Source organism: Pinus tabuliformis, chromosome 7 (assembly GCF_031772625.1).
Source record: "Pinus tabuliformis cultivar Carrire ecotype Pingquan chromosome 7, CPIR1, whole genome shotgun sequence".
Lineage (NCBI taxonomy): Eukaryota > Viridiplantae > Streptophyta > Pinopsida > Pinales > Pinaceae > Pinus > Pinus tabuliformis.
Genome location: NC_142293.1, coordinates 235,113,941 through 235,121,535, shown reverse-complemented (window position 1 = coordinate 235,121,535; position 7,595 = coordinate 235,113,941). Strand labels below are relative to the sequence as shown.

The window sequence follows — 7,595 nt, the reverse complement described above, 5'->3', positions numbered from 1 at the left end:
TGAAGTAAAGCCATTTTGCATAATATTATTCGGTAAATCTTATAAAATTATGATTAGGTAAATCTTATTATTTTATCCTTGTTCAATTGATATCTATAATGATATATGTGTAAAAATTACTATAACATAATATGATAAAATGGTTTTTTCTCCCTTCTCCATGATAAATGTAATCTTTGTGGAAATACATGATATTATATGAAGTTGGTTGTGCATCCCCTAACTGGAAAATTCGCATCATTAGGTAGTATTAAGAGTGACCGTAAAATGGAGACCATCTATGATTCAACTAATGAATTGTATGGGGAATTCAAAGAACCTCAATACAGTAAGTTAGATTTTCATTTTTTTTTGGATTTATTAGAGACATGGATTATATTAGTTAAATATGAGAAATGCCCCATCTCAAAGGTAATAAGTAATAATCTAGTAAAATCTAGATGTTTCTCTTAACCTGAAAATGTTTATTGCACTTCATTTGAATATGCAGAGGCCCTCTTTATAAACTTATTCCTATGACATCAATAACATATTCATGTGACATCAGTGCAAAATTTATGTAGTTTAGATACCAGAAGCCTGACCAGAAGAGTTGCTTCTAGTTTAGCTCTTGTTCTCAGTTCTATTTCTTTTTAGACATTTTATTAGTAGATTAGTAATGGATTCATATCTACAATATATTTTGGAAGGGTGATTGTTTGAGTTTTCTTATCATCTAAAAAATAGCCCATTTCTTGCTACATTCTTGCTCCCGTCCCTATCTTGACACGAAAATTGTACATTACCAATCAAATTTATATGTATAATATATGCGGAGAGACAAGAAAGGGTTTCATTTTGATTCCCTGAAATCCTCTAGGACAATTTATAGTTGCATTCCTACTACCCATTTTGTTTCCCTTTCCCATTCCAGTAAACCTAGCATAGATATCTTCACAATTTAGTAAATTGCACACACATTATTTGGTTTTACCTTCTCTCAATATGACATCAATGTGAGATTCATGTAGTCTATGCTACGACAAGCCTGACCGAGAGACCTATTTCTAGTTTAATTCATGTTTTCATTTCCATTTCCTTCCTGACATTTTATTACCAGATTATTGATAGATTTTATGTATAATATATTTTGGAAGGGTAATCTGTTTAGATTTCTTATCCTCTGAAATTTATGTTACCATAAACTTGACCAAAAGCTCCCTTTTTGTTACATTTTTGTTCCCATTCCTATCTTGACCGTACAATTGTACGTTACTCATAAATTTTATATGAATAATATAGGCTGAGAGATAAGAAGTGGGTTCATTTAGATTCCCTGAATCCCTCTGGAACGTCTACCATTTTTCTGTTAAGATGGTTAGAGCCCTGTAACCAATTTATAGTTCTGTTCCTATTTGCCTCTGTTTTCCTTTTCCCATTTCAATAACTTAGTATAGATGTCCTTACAACTAAGCAAATTGCACACATACTATCTGGATTTACCTTCTTTCGATTATTAGTTTCTGACTTGAGGTAAGATATTATGGCTGAAAGTCACTGTTGCAGAAGTCACCTTTCATCTTTTTAAAAAAACCTTCTGATTGTGATTATGTTCTTTTAGGTTTTAGTCTCTAAAGCTCTTCCATTGGATCCTTTATTCAACCTTCAAGTTGGCTCTCTGATCTGCAGTACATATTTTTTATTTATTTCATGAGTGCACTGTAAATCCGTGGTTAACATTGTGTTTCAAACGAATGGGCAGAAATAAGATGTAAGATGGTGGCATTTACAATAATCTTGTATGCATAAACAATTTGACAGAAAACAGGCTTCATACAGATCCATCCTACAACAGCTCTGATAATATTTTGGACATTTTGTTGACTGCTGGATTTTAAGCCAGAATATTACTGGAGTTTGACTGTTTTGACCGATTCAGCCTCTAATAAATTCTCCCATCAGTGAAGAAAATGTGAATCATACAATCCAGATCGCATAGAGAAGAAACCGTGATCTTGTTTGGCAGCTAGTCTTTCAACTTGAGTTGCAAAATGTGGGTTTGCATGAGTAAGCTTGGGCATATGAACTCCAAATGGATCATTCTTGCTCTGTAAATACCAATAAATCTTGGATGAGTATCAAAGGTCAACAGATTAACACTCCAAACCTTAAAACCCTGAAAGGCTACCTGAAATATGAGTTGTGAGAATTAAAGTAAAACAAATGGAACTTCAACATGTCAATCACACTATAACAAGGGTCTTTTACTTGCAAATCTATTCCAAACACCAAAATTTCAGCCTTTTACTTGCAAATCGCTTCCAAATAACAAAATTTCAACTTTTTACTTGCAAATTGATTCCAAACACTAAAACTCCATAAGCCGGAATTGGTGATTTGAAATGAAAAATGCGCACAAAGAAATGATGGATGACTAATCTTAAGACAAGTTCCTACATTGAAATCACAGAATGGGAAATCGTGTGGGAAGCAGTGGTGGTTATCTCTGCATCAGGTAGTTGATTTATAAGAACATCATCCCCATTAAACGCAGAAATTACCGATGGCATAGGCACAACAACGAGTGCTACCAACAAGGCATGCATAACAGTCATCGCACTTTGCTGGAGGTGTGACTGGAGAGGGAGGGGAAAAGTATTCAGACAGAGATCACACTGACTTTTAACCGGAGAAAAACCCTCTCAGGAATTGAAAAAATCCAATGTATATTCATAAAAGACATGCATTTGCGCGCTTGTCACTCGTGGCTTCCAGTTTAAGTTGCTACAATGATATATTGTTAATTCTCTGTTTGGCTTGGTCTCCATTATTCACGCACTATTTTTGCGTTTTCAAACTTCAGGGAGATGACAAGTGTAAAAGAAGTCTTAACTATCAAACAAGCTAAATGTAATGTTTGTTCCCTTTAGTCATACCTCAAAGAACATATTATATTCAACGAGAAAGAGTCTACATATCTGCCATGAATCTATTCACATTATTCATTCGCTATTTTTGCCTTTCAAACTTCAGAGAGGTGGCGATAAGTGTAGAAGTAGTTTCAAAGTTGAGACATTAGAAGTAGTTTCAAAGTTGAGACATTTTAACATTAACTTCAATAAGAATCAGGTACACAAATTTTACCAATTGAGGTCATGCATCTGACACATAAGAACAATCGTGAATCCCATAAATGAATGGGCAAAAATAAGATGTAAGATGGTGGCATCTACAATAATCTTGTATGCATAAACAATTTGACAGAAAACCGACTTCATACAGATCCATCCTACAACAGCTCTGATAATATTTTGGACATTTTGTTGACTGCTGGATTTTAAGCCAGATTATTACTGGAGTTTGACTGTTTTGAGCGATTCGGCCTCTAATAAATTCTGCCATCACTGAAGAAAATGTGAATCACGCAATCCAGATCGCATAGAGAAGAAACCGTGATGTCCTGGATTTCAACCAGGTGGTTATATTTGTGAAGAGTGTGAAAAGGGCTTCTAAGCTATCCAAGTTGCTGGTGGGGTGCAACTTTCCTTGTACCTGCATTCATTCTGGAATGCAACAGGATGAAAGACTGATGAGATACAAAAGTTTCAAGGAGGGGAATAAGAGGTTTCTGGTTGCAACTGATCTGGTAGGCAGGGGAAATAACATTAAAAGAGTTAATATTGTTATCAACTATGACATTCCTGAGTCCGCAGATACTTATTTGCACAGGGTTGGAAGGGCTGGACGGTTTGGCATAAAGGATCTTGCAATTACCTTTGTTTCTTCTGCTTCTTCATCAGAGGAGGATGTGCTGAAGCAGGTTCAAGAACATTTTGCAGTTGATATCAAGGCACTCCTAGCACATATAGAAGCATCAACATACATGCCATCATAGCCATTGAAATCTGCTCTGGTGTCTGCAATAATTATCCTTCTCATTCATCTCAGTTTTGGCATGGTCTGGTTTTGTTTTCTATTCATATGCCTTACCTTCATATGCTGGTTCTTCTACCAAATTTATTGCACTTCCAAATTTAGAAGAAACTTTCCTCCTCTAACTTCAATTAACAATTTTCTCTTCTACTTCTACTTGGGATATTTCTGCTTATTTTCAGGCCTTTACAGAGGCAAAGTCCTTAAATTAATGCCACCATTTCTGTTGCATTGTGGCTTGTAAAGTGCCGAAAATCATGGACTATTTTGTTCAAAGTTTCTTTTAACACATTCTAATCTCATGTTGTGTAGTTTAGAGTTTAGAATCAAGCCTCGTCACAAAGTTTTGAAATCTATTAGTGCAATGCAACCCTCGAAGCGTCTACCATGGAGAAAGTTGAAAGCACTTGGCACTAATAGTTACAATCTTTGGTAGGGAACCAAAGACTGCTAAGTCAGCTTTCATACAACTTATAGGTGGTTCTCTCAAATGTATTTGAAATACCACCCTATGAATTTGTCACCAATTGAAATGTAATAGTGACTACATGACATTTAATTAGTGTGGTTGATGCAGGGTTGGTGGAAAACATAACCAACATAGCCAGAAAAGGCAGTTCTCTCAAATGTACTTTAAATATCACCCTATGAAGTTGTCACCAATTTGAATGAGATGGGTATGTCTGTTGAACCTTAATTTATATAATTTCTGAGAGTGCTTTGAGACACACATGGCTGGTTTTCTGCATCATTATTTCATCTTTTACAGCAATAAAACCTCTTTTGCTATTTCATCATAAAGCTGCGCTTGTGCTTCATATTTTTAGTGAAAATGGCAAAACAAGGAGTAGACAATGTGGAAGAGTTGAAGGAAGAGATTTATAATGAAGAGCTCCTGGACTATGAAGAAGAGGAATTGGACGCACAAGCATTGGAGGAACATTTTGCCACTGATGAAGCCTCCAAGAAAGGTTATGTGGGATTTCCTACTAAAGCCAGAGCTCCTTCGAGCAATTGTGGACTCTGGATTTGAACATCCCTCAGAAGTTCAGCACGAGTGCATTCCTCAGGCGATTTTGGGCATGGATGTACTCTGTCAGGCCAAATCTGGAATGGGGAAAACAACAGTTTTCGTGCTTTCAACTCTGCAGCAGATCGAACCCACAGAAGGCCAAGTCTCTGCCCTAGTTTTGTGCCATACTAGAGAATTGGCATACCAGATATGCCATGAATTTGAGAGGTTTATGACTCATCTGAAAGAATTGAAGGTTGATGTATTCAATGGATGCCTGCCTATCAAAACTCACAAGGCAATATTAAAAAATGAATCCCCCCAAATAGTTGTTGGGACCCCTGGAAGGATTCTGGCATTGGCAAAAGACAAGGATCTCAGTCTGAGAAATATCAGGCATTTTATTCTGGATGAATGTGACAAAATGCTGGAATCTTTGGACATGAGGAGAGATGTACAGGCCATTTTCAAGATGACCCCTCATGACAAGCAGGTCATGATGTTTTCGGCCACACTGAGCAAGGAAATCAGGCCTGTTTGCAAGAAATTCATGCAGGATCCTATGGAGATATATGTTGATGATGAGGCCAAGCTCACACTTCATGGTCTAGTTCAGCACTATATAAAACTGGCTGAGGTAGAAAAGAACAGGAAGCTGACTGATTTGCTGGATGTCCTGGATTTCAACCAGGTGGTTATATTTGTGAAGAGTGTGAAAAGGGCTTCTGAGCTATCCAAGCTGCTGGTGGGGTGCAACTTTCCTTGTACCTGCATTCATTCTGGAATGCAGCGGGATGAAAGACTGATGAGATACAAAAGTTTCAAGGAGGGGAATAAGAGGCTTCTGGTTGCAACTGATCTGGTAGGCAGGGGAATTGACATTGAAAGAGTTAATATTGTTATCAACTATGACATGCCTGAGTCTGCAGATACTTATTTGCACAGGGTTGGAAGGGCTGGACGGTTTGGCACAAAGGGTCTTGCAATAACCTTTGTTTCTTCTGCTTCTTCATCAGAGGAGGATGTGCTGAAGCAGGTTCAAGAACGTTTTGCAGTTGATATCAAGGCACTCCCAGCACATATAGAAGCATCAACATACATGCCATCATGGCCATTGAAATCTGCTCTGGTGTCTGCAATAATTATCCTTCTCATTCATCTCAGTTTTGGCATGGTCTGGTTTTGTTTTCTGTTCATAAAAACACAGCAGATTCATAAAATTGAAAGGAACAATGGCCATCAAGGCATTTGTAGACAGACCATCACAATTTCAGTCTTATCCACGACTAAGACATATTTGGTTTTTCTATGAGAGCCATGCGTGTTTTCTTCTATTTGTCCTAATTATACAAAAACCCATGTTTTGAGCTACAAATTTTACAACAAATTTGGATTTAGTGCGATTAAAAAGCAATCGATGGAAAAAATGATCATATTATCGAGTCATCAATGTCTATAATTGTCAAAATTGAAGATATATGCTTGGAATATCCCCAAAATTTACAATAAAATCTTTGAAATATGCACGTCAAGGAGCTTCCTTCTCACTAGTTATTTTGAGTGGAGCTTCAACCAATCTTGCACCCTTGCAAGGAATGTTCAGTTAGATTTTGGATGAAAGTAGTCATGTTATTCCACAGAAGCATGCTGTGGATATTGCTAAAGCAAACATTACAATGGTTGGATTACAAGAGGTTTCAAAACCTTGAATTTTACCTTTGCGATGTCTTTAGTTTTGTAATGTCATCTAAAAGTATAATGAAGGAAAGTATCCCTCATTCTTCTTATATTGGGCACTCCACAGATCAACATGGATTAGAAGCCACCTCTTAAACCACGGTCTACTGAATTAATATTGAATGTGCAGGAAAGAGCAATTGATGCTTCTAGACATGCTATGTTGATAGCGAAAATGAGCATGGAAACAAACATTGGAGATATTGACAAAACTGGTCGATTGGTAGAGGAACCTGTAACGCTTGAAAAATCGGCTCAGCTTACTCTGGAGGCCACCTATTATCGAAATCTTAATGACTTAGCATTTGTTATGTAAAAATATAAACTATATTTTTTTAGATACATTGCAAGTTGCAGCAACATTAACGGCTTTCGATTTCAAATTCTCTATCTACTATTGCTGGGCAGCAATCTAGAGAAAACTCTGTACCCCAACATCCAGTATGTTCGAAACCTGTTCGGATCAGACACTGATGTATCCAGGGTAATGTTAGTGTTTTCTCTTTATTTTCTATTTTTGAAAGGCATTTTGTTTATTCATTTTTTTCTTCCATGATTCTTTATATGTCACAATTCTTCTCGATTATTAGTTTCTGACTTGAGGTAAGATATTATGCCTGAAAGTCACTGTTGCACAAGTCACTTTTCATCTTTTTAAAAAAACCTTCTGATTGTGATTATGTTCTTTTAGGTTTTAGTCTCTAAAGCTCTTCCATTGGATCCTTTATTCAACCTTCAAGTTGGCTCTCTGATCTGCAGTACATATTTTTTATTTATTTCATGAGTGCACTGTAAATCCATGGTTAACATTGTGTTTCAAACGAATGGGCAGAAATAAGATGTAAGATGGTGGCATTTACAATAATGTTGTATGCATAAACAATTTGACAGAAAACAGGCTTCATACAGTTCCATCCTACAACAGCTCTGATAA

General features: G+C 36.5%; 1 pseudogene; it reads left to right on the top strand.

The window, feature by feature from the left end:
• The first annotated feature begins 4,914 nt into the window (after positions 1-4,914).
• Positions 4,915-6,793, top strand: LOC149246717 (DEAD-box ATP-dependent RNA helicase 15 pseudogene; annotated as a pseudogene).
• The last annotated feature ends 802 nt before the right edge of the window (positions 6,794-7,595 follow it).